The sequence below is a fragment of the Wasmannia auropunctata genome, unplaced genomic scaffold (genome assembly GCF_000956235.1).
Source record: "Wasmannia auropunctata unplaced genomic scaffold, wasmannia.A_1.0 LD336101.1, whole genome shotgun sequence".
NCBI lineage: Eukaryota > Metazoa > Arthropoda > Insecta > Hymenoptera > Formicidae > Wasmannia > Wasmannia auropunctata.
Window position 1 is genome coordinate 4092267 of NW_012026789.1, and position 18131 is coordinate 4110397.

The window sequence follows — 18131 nt, forward strand, 5'->3', positions numbered from 1 at the left end:
GCGAACAAATTGCATATGCGCGTTAAGAACTTTCCACTCAATACAGTGATTAATATTTTCAAACGAAACGTCATTACGCTATACATATATTTCATTCGCGATAATAGCTCTAAGTGTTCAATGCTGTTGTATAATTTATCGCGTTAAGTATTTTCCTTATCGAACGTTAATTTTTTTACGATCATCTTCGGATTTCAGCTCCAATCCACATTATAAAATTACATGAGCAACAAGAGTAAAATTTATATACGATTTATAATGGAAACGTACTCATTATAAATCGTGTAATTTTTAGACTTATTATTCATGTAATCTGACATATTTTGTTTACAGCGCACGACGTTGTGTTAATTTGTTTCTGTCAGTTGTGTGTGGCGTATCTTTTATTATCACGTACGAGATAAATGTGATAAAATACTCCACGTATTATTAACAATTACCGATTATAATATAGGAAAACGCTCAAAGAGGAATGTCATTGCCGGCTAAATTTAAACCGTTCGAGCGCGATAGTCGGACGTTGCACCCGGCGTAAGTGCAATAACACAGTAATCCGTCGACTTCGATTTCGGCAGATATTTTCGTCCGTGCATCAAACTTAAAATATGGTCGCAGCGTCATTTTCACATATGTATGAATTATGAAACAGGATTTTTACAATATATGTTACAAAAATACAGCATTCGCTATAAATTATTTGAATACAAAATGCAAAAAAAAAATGAAAAATAAAAAATTAGCCTCAATGTGTTAAAGATTCATACAATTATAACTTTATCATTAAAAATTAGTAAATACGATAAAATAATAATATACGATACATATATGAGGCACTAATCATGAATATTTTATAAGTAAAGTTATATTAATTAATACGATCAATGTATTCAAGAGAAAATTTCTCACTATTCACTACTTTCAATAAAAAGGATGCCCAAGTGATTTTTATTGTAACAGATTGAGCTCTCAATGTACAACGAAGCAACATTTGTATAATCACAAATTATCTACTTCTTCAATCCGATACGCATTCGCTCGCGAGCAATGCAATGAGTCTGCATATAGCGAACATTACGCAAGCGACCGAAGTGAATATCCAAGATTCGACGCAGAAGTCACGTTTTTATGGCGTTCCCGCTGACCCCGCGCTCAGACCTCGCGCACGTCGATAATTAATTAATACGTGTTACGCAACGCGTGGGCGACGCCCACGCTTGTTGCTCGATGAGGCTCGTATACATATATATCCATTGAATTAGTAGAATTTCCAGGCACACGGTTTGCCCTGACTCGCGACGCTGGTCGTCTTTCAATCGCGCGCGCAAATCCACATCCGCGACACGCGCAATCAACGGCGCCGCGTGAGCTCGAGATACGTTCAGTGCGTACGGTGCAGCGATCGCTCGACTGCCGATCCTGATGCATTGTTCTTGCACATGGCGAATTAGTCTCACGGACGGGGCCGAGTGTGCGGCAGACGGTGTGTTAATTAAAACGATACCCCCCGTCGGCACGCGCGAGAATTCGAATTTCGCACATATGTCAAACCTGTGCTCCATACACCAGCCGTATTTCCCTCACGTACGACACATTTTCCGCTACGCGTAAATTAATTTACTCTTAAATGTCAAATTGCAGTCAACTCCGACCTTTTTCACAGAACAAGTGTGGATTACTTGTGTAATATCATATAAAATTCTTGTATGCTATTCTTGCATTAAAGCCTTCTTGAATTAAAGTTTCCTTCTTCTAGCTTCTAGCAATATAATTTGTCGCTCGTTTATTTTTCTACTTATATAAAACAGCGTTTAAATTCATAGAACAAACATAAGAGCATTCGAATAGAGACAAATCTGGACAAGGAATTAATAAGATAAAAGTTGGAAAGTATATTCTCGACTCCGATCGGACTCGTATGTTTCACGTCCGATGACGATGTGTCTTCGTATCTATACAGAAATCCCGCCCGTACAAATGCCGTCGGTGCTCGTAAAGACGTCAAGTCTACCCTCTCTTCGATCAACGTCGCACGGCACGTTCGAGTACGTTGAGGAGCTAGCATACGGCGGCGACGTTCGTCACGACGAGTCAGCACGTTTTGTAGGAGGGCTTCGTGGACGGGCCTTGCCTTGGTGCTCAGTATGCAAGCTCAGTGGTGGCCGCATCCGGTAGGTATGCACTCGCGCGCGCAAGCTCGGAAACTCATGTTGCATTATGTATCCGTCTGTCGATACGGGCACCACGCGTCAGCGCGATGATAAGAATAGAATAATAGAATTTTCTATGAACCTCTCCTGTTGCCGGGGCGGCGTTGAAGGGAATAGACACTATTGCAAAAGGAACAAAATATCCATAGTTCTCTTTCTCTCTCCCTCCCCTCCCCCCCCTCTCTCTCTCTCTCTCTTCCTCTGTCGGCTCACTGACGAACGACGACGAGCCGCGTTTACCCGCTGCGTCTCGTGTGTATCTCCTCGGGTAGATCTCGCCTCGTACGCCTTTCTTGTCGATATCGACGCTGAAGTGCCGTTAAAGTGCCACCGCGTCAATGCTCCGTCGAAAAAAGAGTTAGTCGTGTTTCATCTTCTTGCACGACTCAGTGTTCCATCTTCTTATACGCCGCTTCCTTAGGAAACGAGTGGATCACGTGCGGAATAGGAATTTTTTCTCGAAAAGAGAAAGGTAGAAATAATTCTCTTTATAAACAGAAATATCAATGCATTAATCTAAATTGTAATAATCATACTAAATACCGCGAATATATAAATGTTACAATAATAATTATATAACAATAATAAATTTATTATAAAATAATAAATTAATAACAATAATAATAGAACAAATATTAAAAGTGCTAATCGTTAACTAATAACTTGACAAGAAAACAAAATAGACGAAATGTTTCGGAAGGAATAATATGCCTGTGAGAATTTTGAGCTATTTTGAGTTAATATAAACTATTGTTGAAATTGTATAAATTATGCAAATACAATCGTCATAATTGTTGAGCAAAATGTAATATGCATTTCCAATTTCGAAGGAACTTTAAGATCCTCATAAACCGAGCATTTAGTAATGTAAATTATGTGTCTTTTCTAATTTTAAATTATAATGCAGCACGTGCTTAACCCCAACTACGAAGTTCTTTCCTAAGCAGCTGGAGATTTGAAATTTTGAACTAGAAGACTCATCAATTTTAAAGTATCGTGAATATTACATGTCATTATAAAAGAAAACCGCAGTCTTTAAATTGCAAAAACTCTAGCTTGTATATTTTCTTGATATACGTACGAGAAACAGAGTATAGGGTTACGCACATTTCGGCGCAGCTATCTTTTGCCTAATCGCATTTTTCTGCTCGCTTCCGGAGAGCATCGACGTCGACGTCGCGTCGCATATAACGCGACGGTCTCGACCTCGTCGAAATAAATTGCGCGAGATAAGTTTCGCTCCCATATTTGCGTGCTACTGGGCTATACCATCTTAATGCCGCCGCGATTCTACGGCTGGTAATTGTCGGCCAATTACCGTGGCGCTGACGTATTTAGTCGCATGCGAAAAGAGCCGTCCATTGTTCGCTCCCCGTCTCGGTACCCGCGCTCCTAATTATGTATAATGTCCGCCGGGAAATCGCGGGCGATACATCCGCGAACGTGCGCCTCGTCCTATTGTTTACGCGAGCAATCGGCGCCTTTCCCTAGGTGAAACTGTAAAAGTCACCGGAAAATCGAGGAAACGACCGCTCGTTAAAAGTCAATTTTCTACGTGACCGTCCGTAACTGGTAACGTAACACACATCGTAATGTAATAACGTGAGTTTTCTATATCCTTTCATATAAGATTTGAAACGTTATTAACTGTCCATTAACCCACAAGTTAATAAATCATGTGTATTATTAAAAATAAATCTTTAAATAAAACGATATGCGTTTTAAATAAATAAAAAATTATATATATTACTATCTTTATAGATTACCATGGCATGGAATATAACAACTTGCATTGAAAATACTGAATCACAGCAGAAAAAGTGTTAAATTATTTCCTCTTGTTGTTCTCTTTTCGATTCAATTGAAATGCACAAGTCATAGCAAAAAATGATAGGGATATAGAAAAGCCGATAAGATAAGAGTCTAGCGTTCGTTGTATAACGTAATCGGCGGCGATGACACGTAATTTGTTCTTGTACGAAGATGTTCACGTTTATTTATTATATTATCTGTCCTACCATCGTGTTCATTAATACGCGCGCGTTATAATTTTTTTAACTCGTCGTCTTTCTACGTCCACTCGTCCTTATTTTTTGCCACCCACCGTGCTTACCGGCGCGCTCTCCTCCTTCATCGACGGTGCAAGTATTCTGACGTAAATTATGCCTGTCTGACCTTTAATTCTCTAATCAATGACTCGACTCTCGCGCCGCGCCGCGCTAAAACACTATAACACTTTTGTGGACACCTGTAGCGCTTCTAGTTAAGCAAACCTGCGATTACCTGTTATTAGCAGGTTGCGCGCATGAAGTAGATAGAGGATAGACAACATTGTCTTGCTTCGTGGCATAATTAACTCTCGCGGTATTAATTAGCGTTGGTGGTACGCCATCATGCGGCTTATCCTGTCCACCCAAGTCCCACTCGCGAGCTGGTTCTTACGTTTTTACGTCACTCGTGTCACGAAGAGATGTGTAACAATCGCACATATAGTGTGCGTTTTTATCGTAGGTACTACTTATCGTAGTAATTTCATCGTTTTCTACGGCCATCATCAAACATGATCTTGGAACAACGACTTCAATTGAAATAGCTTCTGTTACGTAAAAAAAATTATTGTATCTATCTCTTAATTATATGATACTTCAAATTGGATGTAGACATCGGACATCCAAGTTTTTGTTTTAGTTTATATTGCATATAAAATATTTTCATAACTAATTTAGCTTGCGTATATATTTTTGTAGAAATACATTGAAAGTGAGATTTAACATAACAAAAGATTCACAAATGAGATTATTACTTACGTAATTCTTATCTAGTACTTTACATAATTTGCTCCTTAAGTTACAGTAACCAAATTGTAAGAAAACATAAAACACAATATTATAACTAGCACAATCATCTTTGAAATACATTTAATTTGCAATATCGCATCAATATTGTTCTTTACAGAAATTTATGTTTCCTTTTTCCAAGTGTTTACTGAATAATATTTTTCTTAAGAGTGCACGACAGTAAAAGTGTTCGATATTTGTCGGCGTAAGAGGAATTCAATAGTGTGTAAGACTTTAAATTGTTACGAAAAACTCTGACCGCAGGCCACATACCAACAGTTGGCAAAACACACGTTTCGAGAGAGAGAGAGAGAGAGAGAGAGAGAGAGAGAGAGAGACAGAAGAACAGAGAGAGAGAGAGAGAGAGAGAGAGAGAGAGAGAGAGAAAAGAGAAGGAGAGCAAGAGGTCAGTGTGGATTGCGCGTGAGAGAGGAGAAAAGAGAGCAAAAGACAGCTCGATCGCAGGCTGCAGATGCTGGCGATAGCGCGTATAAAAGATGTATCTACATTTAGTTCGGACAGGCACCACTTTATTCGCTCGCCGAGCGCTAACAAGTGTTTTCCATCGGCCGAAGCGGTGCTTTAAAGATCCGCCGAGTGCAACCGGTCTGCCACGAAGTCGCGCTACTTGCTGGTAGCTCGTTTGGAATTGCGGTAAATCTCGCCGCGCGCGAACAACGCGCAACTGTCAATCGGCGAAGCCAAGTTTTGATTTACTTCACGCGCACAGCGTCGTGCATCCGTTGGCGTGCACAACCGGATGTTCTTTATGACCAGTGTGCTTTTTCATCCACTTCGCGTACGATCCAGTGGTATTCGCCAAACACTTAAAAATACATCTTTAAAAAAATACAATATCTAGGCAGATTTCAATTATAATGATAAAAGCTTTTCCATCGTAATTAAATTTTGTACTTGCTGATATTATACAATACATTTACCTAAATATATATCAATTATATATTTCGCAAATAGCTCTATGTATTTTTTAAGATAAACTGCTCACTAATCGTTTTGAAAAACATTTATTTTAAATCAATTTAGTCCCATTTAACAATTAACACATCATTTATTATTAGCATAAATGATTTACACTAACATAAAATTTGAATCTATGTATTTATAAAATTATTTAATGATAAATATTGAATTATATGTTATCTTTGTAAATTGACGTTATTGATTTGTACTATAATGGTTCGTTATATGTCAAATACTTTGCGATCCTAGCATTATACGATACGTGTGGTTCACGGACGAAAAAAATGGAAAGTAGAATCAGAGACTACAGCAACGTAGGTACAGTATTTCATCCTTTATAGATGTCGGTTCGCATACTAGAAACGCTCAGCCTCACGAAGTCGAGAACTTCTGGCTTTGATGGGGGTTACAACATCGACTTCGAGCTCTCGAGAATCACGATTCGGTGACGTGTGGGCTAGGCCAGCTATCCCCGGGTACTACCGCCGTGGACGGGTGCATATAAACGTAAAGTTTACCGTGGAAGGTCAATACATGTTAACTTGAGCATAGAAACGAACATTTATCCGCGGAAGTAGGTAACTACTTATAACGGGTAAGGTTTGATCATGGAAGTACAACTGCAATAATCTTTCGGTTCATTGAATTTTTTCAGAAATACTTGCTTATTTCAGGCATCTGTCGCGTATTTACCGTAATCGATTTATAAGCAACCAATAAAAAAAATAAGAGATCAATATAATAATTCTATATTGATATCGTTATTTTTATCGTTTCATCGTTTTTGTCTCGTTGAAATAACGACACACGAATTTTTAATCGAAAATTAAAGCTATGATGATTCATCTAATTTGAGATCAATATTCTATCCCTCCCTCTTCCCCATAAACGTTTAAAATAGCTTAAATATAGAATTATATATATATTTTGATATCTTAATCTTTACATCTTTCAAAATATCTGTTTTTCGATTGAAAAACAGACTCAGTAATGTTTGTTGAGTTCGCTATATATCGTGATAATATCGTGCATGAGCACAAACTGAGTTAAAATAAACGATCGCAGGATCAGGGCGTGTTGGATTAAGGTAGCATGAGCGAATCCGTGGAAGTGGTCTACCGCTTCCTGGTAGCCCCGATAATGCTTAATCGGTGGCTTTGTGAGAAGCGGTCTCGCGGGACAACAATTCGAGAGTAATTCTTCGGATCGTAAACAACCCCTTTTCCCCTCCACCTCTCTGGCCGAGTATCGGAATCTGGCTCGTTGAATCTCCGTGAGAAGTTCGATCGCACTCGTGCGAATCGAAAGCGCGCTCTGGTAGCGCGAGTCAAATAAAATTGCCGCGCGCGATCGCGATTCCGATCATACCATATTTCTCATAGCGTAATATTTTTAATTCATTCGAATTGCTCTTTGCATAGGCAGCTGTGTATATTGCTTGACACATTGTGTGTTGCGGCACGTTTCGAAACTACGGCATGCATAGAGATGGTTTCGTAACAACAGATTGACATTACTTTAAAAATATCGTTTATGCTGTTAATAAAATATTTCATCTTATTCAGTTGCGTTAAAACACAAAAATGCATTGTATAAGAGAAATTACACAAGACACTTAAAACACACTGAAAGTGTATAAATGCTTGTAATTATTAAATGAAGTATTTTATCTTATCCAGGTGCGTTAAAACACAAAAATGCATACAAGAGAAATTACACAAGACGCTTGAAATACCTGTACCAAAAGTATAACCTGTATAAATATTTATAAAAGTTTTCATAATTTCAAAAATTGCGACAATTTATAAAATGATCATGATGAAGTTATATTGCGTTGCGTATATTCACGATTATATAAAAATTGGCATCGGGTCTGTAAATGCAATCACAAGTCGATCTAAAGTCGAAGTAAAAATCTACATAAATAAATACCGGACGCACATACCTATAAGTAAAGATTAACTCAGCGTTTCCACGAGCACGGAAACTTTTGCAACAAGTGGTATCGTAAATACGATGACCGTGTTTACGATGTCGCCGCCTCTATAACTCTGTCGCCGAATGGCTTACGCGTTGCGATCTCTTATTCCGCATTCATTCCGCTTTAATTTACGACACGCCGGAGAGCCAAATCGCTGCGTGAATTACTTTTCGGGCCGATTGCAACGAGCAATTTCCGACAGAGAGAAAGAGGGAGAGAGAGAGAGAGAGAGAGAGAGGGAAAAAAGAGAAAGAGAGGCTTGGAACCATCGATGATCGGTCTCCGCTGCATAAACGATACACGCGAAAGGCAGGTCCGTCATTTCTTCGATAACGAGTACCGATTTGAGGTCTTTACGGTGTCACACGGTCTTAATGTCGTGGCATCGCATCGGCACGACGTGAGTCGAGATAGCGCGGCCGCTGTTTAATTAATGATAATAGCTTCGCCTTAACAAGAGCTTCGCCCCGGCGTTTTCTTTTCATTGTCTTCTCGTGATGCGACTCGACGTCGTTCGACGTTCCTTTCTCGCGTTTCTCCGTAGCGGGCGTACCGCTACGGTTATGTTCCTCCTCGCGTTCCTTATCCTTGTTCTGGGTAAGGGTCAGATCGACTTTGCGGGCCGATCGCATCGCGGAACGTTCCGGTTGCTCGCAAACCCAACTGATCCCGATACCGCGCTACCGTGACTTATGCCGGCGATATAGAGTTGTTTCTTGAATTTTTACCACGGACTTCTCCTTTGTTGCAGCCTCGGTGGAATGTCGTTACGCGAGCTCGTGAGTCGCGCGCGCGAATGATGGTGAACTTCTTATTGTGTCGCTTTAAGCTTCATAGACTTCGTCAAGTATTTACAACCAAGCACAATTTAATTGATATGCATAAAAAATGAAAAGATATTGCCCATCTATTTTTTTTCTCGGATTATGTGCTCAGAGAATAATATCGAATATTCTCGTTATTTTCACCCCCCAAAAAAATGTTCTACTTATAAGCAAATTCCTTTAACCATTTCTTTTAAGAAAAAAGTTTTACATGAAGCATATTCCTCAACTATAACGCGTATTTATCTATAAAGAAGTGGACCATGCGTTATAATCAAGAATAAATTTTCATAGTAATTCGACATTCTTCTACATTTTAGAATATATACTCATAGTAATTCGATATCCTCTACATTTTAGAATATATACTCATAGTAATTCGATATTCCTCTACATTTTAGAATATCTTTTCGAAACGTTTATTTAATATTAAGAGGAAAATCTTTTAACATCAAGAGGGTACCGCTAAAGGATAGAATTTTTTTTTAGTGTTATTTTCAATGAATGAGAGTACTGAAAGATATTTATAAGCGTCAAAATAATTTAATAATTTTAGTCATTATATTTGAACGAATTGAAATGCAGCTATTTATTTTTAGTTATATATAAATTTATTTTATTAAATTATATGATCGTCACACAGAAAAAACGGTTTTGCTGAATACAAATCTGAAAATATTTCTTATTGAACCATCAAAATAATTTTGTTGGAAATTCAAACTCACTGATTGCTAGAATATCGAAACGTTTTACAACAATGCTTATCATTTTTTTAGTTTCCAACAAAATTATTTTCAGTTCAAAATTCTTAGACCTTCCAGCAAAATCGTACTTTCCGTGCACCAAAAAATCTAGTTTCTCTATCTTTTCTATTTATGTATAGTGTAATATAGCTAATTATAAATATTAGATTTTTATATTTATTAATATTTACATTAATATAATTTGACTCAAGTTAATATTATTTTTATATATTGGAATTTACTGTTCGTTATCTCTTACAATAAGTTCTTATGGCACTCTCTCGATTTAAATTGAAATACAACAAATACCATGCATTGTAAGAATTACGTTTGATGAAGAATACGTGACAAATACGCAAAGAATTAATTTCGTTCGAGAAACGTGTCGGATTCGATGCATTCCCGGTGCGCGATTGTAGTGAAAAAATCCTCAACCGCCGCCGATGGAATTAAAAAAACGGCACTCTAGACGCATATCGGAGCCTCCCCGTGTATTTCACTTTAACGGTGCCGAGCTTCGTTAGAAGCTCCCGCCGAGATCCCGCATTGTGGTCGGTCGGTGCTCTAAGACTGGCCGATGCTGCTGCAACTGCAACAGCAAAAGGAACGCGGGCCGCATGTGCGCGCCCGCGCCGGCACATAACGCGGCGCAACGTCGCGTCGGCGCGCGCACGTACGTACTCTCTCGTATAGATACGGTGGTGCTAATTGCAATTTATGTCTCATTGCAGTCGTCGTCGGTGCGCCGCGACAAAGGGAGTTGTGCCGCAGGCGGCCGTTTCTACGTTTTAAAGCGTTTCAAGAGGGAACCGTGTCACCATCATTCGCGACAGAAAACACCACGGTTGCACCACGCTTCTCGTTGACGTCTTCGCGGATCTTCGCATCGCGTCCCTTTCATCAATCTGCGAGAATTCGAAGTGTAGACGTCACTGACAAAATAAAACACTGATATAATTGATGTTCTATTTTTTTTTTAAGCAGTATTATAGGTATATGTATACCCATATTTATTTCGTTATAAAAATTTCAATAAATTATTTTAAAGAGACAAGATTTAATTTATAGCAATGATATATCGAAGATGTCGCGTTTAGAAATACTTAAAATATATCGTTTTAAGTATAAAAATTGAAATATTGATTTTCAAAGTATGCAGTTTTTAATGCTTTTTTTAAATAATTTCTTAATTTTTGTCATTTTGCTAATAAAGATTTAACTTGAAAACCAAATTGTAAAATTGAATCGAATCATATAACGATTTACTCTCTTACATGCCTATAGCTTAATTCACGATAATCTCTTAATCTTCAAATTGCTTACGTGCTTTGATATTGAAACAAATGACATCCTTGTTGTTCTCAAATATCCTAGCGGAGAAAAAGCATATAATACTTGGGAGTATCTTGCGCAACACTCCGTGCATGCAGCTAAAAAAAGTTCTCTAAATTATACCATTATTTTCCTACCACCTACTACTCGAGTACCGTTATTCGGCACAAGATTGCCGTCATCGCGGAGTAACAGTAACGCCCGGCGCACGCGGTGCCTCCTTGAAAAATGCTTAATCGCTCGACAGTCGTGATTCGGAAAGGTGAGCAGAGGCGTGAACAAGGTGCAAGCGCCGATCGTTTAAAATTCAATGATACTCCGGCACGCCATCGATATGCACGCTTCATATCGCGCCTCTAATCGACTCGTTCTATTCCTCCTCGACTCGTATAAGAGTAGACGTAGTACAACCCGGTGTACAATGGGCGCACAATGGTATGGAAACACGTATATAAATCGCGCATTATGCGTCGTATTTTATGTGGCCGCCAATAAATAGATATAGTAAATACGTTTCGCGCTACCCTTTCCTTCGGGTTTCCCTTTCGCTCGCTGCCACAATTGTTACCGATAAACGACACTTCGCCACATTGTGCAACAATATCGTTTCTCGCAATCTTCGATACTGTAATTTTTCAAGGTGCAAAAAAATTAAAGCCAAGTTTTGAACTATTCTACAATCTACAAATACAACAGTATATGCTGTACGTCAAACTAATTCTAATAAATGTTTTTTTTAACTGTCATTCTCTTTAACAAATAAAATTATATAATTCATGAAGAATATATCGATATAAGAGAAGATGTATGAAACATCATAAATTACGAATATTTATATATAATTATCGTTCTCCTTTTTCTGTTAATTAATGTAAGTTATTCTATATCACCGAAAAAAGGAATAATCAATATTATTAATTTTCTCGTCATACATAAAAAAATGTTTTGTCAAATTGAAAGCATACGTATCCTTTTAACGAAGGAAAGCAATATAAATAGATGAAATACGATAAAACGCGAAACGCTATTTAATTTTATCAATAAATAAAGTCTCGCCTTTTCGTAATATAAATCCGATCGTAGACTTCTTATTAAATTCGCGACGAATTGAATTTTCCCGTTAGCCTCGTGTTTCTCGTAGGCGCCGTGGAAAACTTCGTCCTCTATAAAGCCCCTGAGTTTTCCTCCGCAAAAGAAAGTTCCGCAACGTCTCGCTTCAGCGCTGAACTTGGTAATAAAATAATTATTTTCAAACGACCTCAAACTTCGATCACCATGACCTATTCTTTTTCTTCAAATTTCATAATATTATCAAATATAAAGAGAAAACTAATGTATTCACGTATATAACACTTTAAAATCATAACAAAATGTAATCGTGTAAATAAAATCTTTATCTAAATTTCTTCGTAGACATACTTGCAATAGGAATAATACAATTTTAAGAGATATGTTTTGTATGGAAGTTTCTTTTTCATATTGCAAAATAATAAAAAGATAAAACTTTTATTGGATAGATTCAAAAATTTGTATTATGCATTATTTTGTGTTTATTCTATTGTATGTTCGTCTTATTTTCCATTATTTCGTATTATTTAGTATTTTTGGAACATTTAAATTTTAGTAAAAAATATAATAAATATAAAGTAAAAAAAATAAAGTTTTCGTAAATAATAAAAAGAAAAGAATAATATAATTCCATTAGTCTCTTTTTTTTTCTTAAAACAGGTGTGACACATTAATGACGCAACATTCTCATCAATATCGAAAACGTATCTTTAGAGAGGATACTATGAAATTTCCACTTTTGGCATTCGTCCAGAGGCTGGATTGGTCGGAGAAGAGCTGCACGTGTACGCAGGCATGCATGGCGCAGCTGGTTTGTACGCAAGCTTGCACTGTAGTCAGAGCATATTTATGGATTAGCATACAATGGTAGTGTTTATTAAAGATTCCTCGAAGGTTCCCACCTTTGACGCCGCCTCCGCGCTTCTTCACCATTCTTGAGAAGCATGATGCTCTCCTCTCGGAAGCTTTGCGTGTCTTCTCGAAACGATCTGATCACGAGAGTAGCTTACATTTGATGTAAGCTATTCTGTTTACCCTGATTTCATCGTCACGCGTAGAAATATTTTAAATAAATATATCGCTATTTAATCTATACATTTTTTCTGCTGTCATATATAAATATCGCTACGAAAAATATTCTAATAGTAGTACGAAAATAAATTTGCAATTAGTTTCATAAGTGACACATTAACAAATAACGACACGGTATATTGCGTGATATGAATTATAATATTAGACTGATTACATGTTCATAATTTTTTAGTATGAAAATAATCAATTTTTATAGAAGTCCGTTCAAATTTAAACTGCATTTTCTTCTTGTTTTCATAATTTTCTTCTGTTTATATTATAGTTTATAGTTTATACTTAATTCAAACTTTATTATACGTAATTTCATAATTTCATTGCAAATAGAATATCTCTCGGAATGCACAAGATAAAAAATATTTTTACAGCATAACAAAGTTGACAGTTTCGCTAGACCGAGAATCCGTTATGTATTATTCGACTCGTAGCTTTCCTCGAATCGACACTTAACCAGAAGAGCGTGGAGAGCGCGGGCCGCCGAAGAACGGCATAAAGAAGGCCGACTTCATCGGAAGCGGCCTGCAAGAAGGTACGGTACAGTGTTCCGAGACGAGATCCCGAAGAAAAGGGAACTTATCGGGCCAACCAGCCGTCTCGAATGCTCGTTTTGGTCAGCGGAGGTTCATTCTCATGCAACTTCAGCCACGAGACTTACTTGGAAGCACGTTGTACGTGTGACCACGTTCTAGCCCTACTAGAAGTCAAGCGAAGGAAGTGCTTGGACACAACTCTCTTTCCTCTCTCTTTCTCTCAGCACAATCCTGCCTTTATTCAATTTTATATTCGCGACGCTCTTCAGTTTTAATACCAAATCATATTTAAAATGGCTCTTTTAATAATATTGAAGAAAAGAAAAACAATATGCTTATATATAAGCAAATGTATCCAATGTTAAAATAGCAGAAAAATTCCACAAGAAAAATCTGTAAATTTTGATATAACTTTCAAGTGATTTTTATGTTTACTTTCTATCAAAACTACTATTTCAAATTGTCAATTTTCAACCTTTTTCTTTTAACTTCTTCATCAGCAATCATTATTTCTCAAACTATGACACGTTGTAAATTTATTGCTGACAGTAAAAGCTATCTCTTTGATATGTTATACATCATATACAACTTACATAACGTTTCTACGAAGCATATATTTATAGCTAAGCAATATATAGAACTAGCTGCCGGATGTTAAGAGCTAATTAAACCTATAGTACTACATTATATCTCACATCTCTTTAGCCTCTTACACTTGCTACTTATGATTATCGAAATTTTGTTTTTATTATTGCTTTAACTTTTTCCACAGAATGTTTCGAGTAAATCATATTCTTTCTATTTCGATTTATTTAGCTTCTAAGTATTCAAGATTAAGGAAACGGCAGCAGGAAATAATTAATGATACAAAACAGACAACGTTTTTAGTAAGAATATAAGCGAGTTTGTATAAGAAGTGATCAAACGATCGTCTGCTCGGCTAATAAGGACCGAGAGATTTTCTTCCGCGCACGCGGTCCACGCCTCTTTCTCATGACATTAGGGTCGCCCGGGAACTATAAGAGCGACGCCAAAGTGGGACGTTGATAGATAGTTCCTCGACATTCGTGTTCCGCGTCGACCGCGGTCGGACGTACAGCGCGCCGCGATCACCCATTAATTATTACATAAATACGTATAGATTAATAATTATACGCATTAATAACGGCGTCTGTGGGTACAAGACGGCGCATAGGTAGCCGCATGACGCCGACGACTATACGGTGAATGTCGTTGTAACGGGTGTTCTAAATGTCAGCCACGCTTCACGACGAAATTACGTGCCGAACACTTTTTCCAACTTTCAAAACCGTTCGGTGCCCATACAAGGCGCTTTTAAGGTCATCGGGGCAATTATATCGGCCGGTAATCACAAGCGCGCTAGGCAACGGCCATTAAGCCCGATGCGCATCGGTGTTCTCGTTAATAAGTACACGATCTAATTACTCGTGGATGATAACCGTCGACACGGCAATTCCTAAGGCGTGATTAATACGTGTGTTTACGGAAATGAAAATTTCATCGAATATATAGCACTACATCGGCACCATTATTGAGAGATCCGTTTTTTTCCCCCCTAATACATTCCCCTACATTCGTAGATACAAACAGATAAGATGCACTAACGATGCGCACATCGTTATTCAGATAGATTAAAAAATATAAATATATGCTATCCTTTCAGTGGCAATTGCATTTATGATATGCATTTGTTATCCCTTAAAATGCGGCTTCATCTTTGTCAATAAATTATTGTCAAAATATGTATAGTGGTACAAATCAAAAACAAAAATTTAACATGCAAGGCAACAATCTGCTCAGTTGTCTCGTGTTTCACTAAAACTATTTTACTATTATATGAACAAGGAACTTTTTATTATTATAACAAAATGACAAACTGAATAAAATATGCATGAGATATAAAGCAAAAATCAGCTCTATCACAAGTTCATGCAATCCATATCTTTTTGTTTTTGTAAAAATTTTTATACTTCGTCCATGTGTCGCAATTCGCGCAGAGAAGCACTTTTCCCAGTTATTCCCCCATTTTTCTCGGTATAGCAATAAAAATTCCGTTTCTCGGCGAGACTGCAGCCGCTTTAAGACACACCTCGCTCGCGCTCGTCAGAGGCCTTAAAACGGCAAGCCAACGCGCCGATGGAATGCAGAAACGAAATTAGTATCGCTGTCGTCATAAGCGCGCTCTCGCCACTTACAAGCTGTGATGCTTTTCTTTCGCTTTTATTCCCTTACGATATCGTTGAGAAGACAGTATCAGCATATGCAATCATCTAATTGAATATGCGACCGTCGGAAAATGATTGATTAAAAGATTAACAGAAATCAATTAATTTCAATATTTTGTTAATCTTTTAACTAGTATAGATTTTTCTTTTAGTTTTAATGTACGTAAAATTATTTGAAACAAAATTAACATTATTATTGCATGAAACGTTATACATTTTATTCATAATATCTATTGCGTTACTTTATTCGTTATATTTTTCTACATTTTCGTATTTTATCTATATTTTTAATAATTTTTTTACTAAATGAAATTAAATTATAGAATTTTTAATGACATATTTTTCAAAAATCTTGTATGTCACGTATATTCAAACTAATAAAAACTGCTCGTAAATATTTTCAACAGGCAAAAGAAGTCTTAATTCGGGAGAAACGTAAAGAAGAAAACACAAAACGAAGTATTTCAAATAGCGTTTAAGGTTAATAAGGTAAGTATATGGCCATCTTTTACAGCTTCCAGTGCTTAAATGAAAGCTATTGACGCTCGATTCAAGTTACAGAACCCATCGTAGAAGTACCCGTTGTATTGCGTGAGTTCCAGAAGCGCAAAACGCATTTGTCGATTTGCACCGAGGATGTGTCAATATTGACGTTGCTCTTGGGGAACATGTTCTCCACGGGCGGCTTGTGTCTCCTCAAGTTCCTGAAGGACCACCGACGGTGCGAGCGAGACAAGTAGAAGAAGGAAAGAGCGCGAGAATGAGATAAGCGGGCAAGAAGGAGAGAGAAAGGAAATGAAAGAGGAGGAAAATAAGAAACGCGGAATGAGAGAGAGAGAGAGAGAGGGAGGGATATAGAGAAACGCGTTTCTCCGCGTGTCCATGTTGCGAGGATCGCAAGCGCGCTATTAAAGTGCAGAACAAATAGAAGAACTCCTCGACGGCATGGCGAGAGGACACGCGACGTTACGCGCCTTCATGGGCGCGTGCACGCTAAACGATTCCTTTGAGAATACGAGATTTCGCGACCGCACTGTGTTACGTCAATTCGCCATTCGATTGTTCGTATCGCCGCAGGCGAATAGCTGATGACAGCAAACCTTTCCATCAAGACTTTGACCGAAAGCGCACAAACAATAAACGTTGATTCATTCAAATGCAGCGAACTCTGCATTTTCTTTTACACGCTCCTCCAAATATTAATTATTTTTATATTGTAAATACTATTACTAATTAATATATTATTGTAAGTCTTATAATGCCCTGTTTAATTTTTAGTCTTTGTGTTATTCCACGCCTATTTCGTATTCTTTAAACTTTTTATTCGGATGCATCTGGCAAAGAAACACTAATAAACCTTACAAAGCCAATAAATATATCTATTTTATAAATGAATAAATGAAAACTTATTTACAATGCACAATTGATCTTTGATATTAGAATTTCTTGGATATATGTATTACATATATGTAAATATATCTTTATATCTGTAGTGATCGTGACGCGAAGAGCTGCCTTTTGTGTCAAAGACTCAGGTTCAAATTCACCTAGAACAATATAACTCTAAATCGGTTTTAATCGATTTGGAAGCGACCACCACATCTTGGAAGACAAGAGCAAACCTTCGAAAGTAATTCTGCTCAGGAAAGTCTCTTCTAAGCCGTTTGGAACCGGCGTTAAAATTGTAGGTCTCCACAATTATATCCACGGATATATGCAGAAGAGATCACCTACGCGCTCACAAACGTATGGCAAATACAAGCGTATTAATTGGATTCTGCATATTAATGGAACAAATTGAACCGATTATGACTATATATATATATATGTATGTATGTATAGTCATAACTGATTATGATTATATACATATATTATATACATAGATAGTCATAATCGGTTGAATTGTGTTTTATTAATATGCAGTGTTTTATTAATATCCAATTAATACTGGCCAATGTTCAATTAATACTCAAAATAAGTGATCGATCACTCTTTTCCATGCCTGTAAGGGATGTAGATTTCATCATTTCGTAGAATAAAAAAAATACGCCCTCCGCTCTTTTCTCAAGTTACAAGTATTAATCGTGCTTCAAGATCATGTGAAATGTACATTTTATTTAGGTTAACGGTGATGGTTTATTTACTCGTACTACGTATAGCTTCTGAAGTTTCCAGCATTCGCGCTGATTCCCCCTCCCCCCCCCCGCAGCGCCGGCGTTTTCTGATTTTCATCACAAAATCGGCGGTCCTCGATCTTACGAGTACGTAGCGTCGCGTCGTCACGGCGTACCCG

General features: G+C 37.5%; 1 protein-coding gene and 1 pseudogene across 3 annotated transcripts in view; one reads left to right on the forward strand and one right to left on the reverse strand.

Moving 5' to 3' along the window:
- LOC105459858 (UPF0489 protein C5orf22 homolog) overlaps nucleotides 1-18131 on the reverse strand; it is a 595978-nt gene that overhangs the window by 219381 nt on the left and 358466 nt on the right. The gene's annotated exons all lie outside the window — the stretch shown is intronic.
- On the forward strand, nucleotides 1318-10535 carry LOC105459851 (annotated as a pseudogene).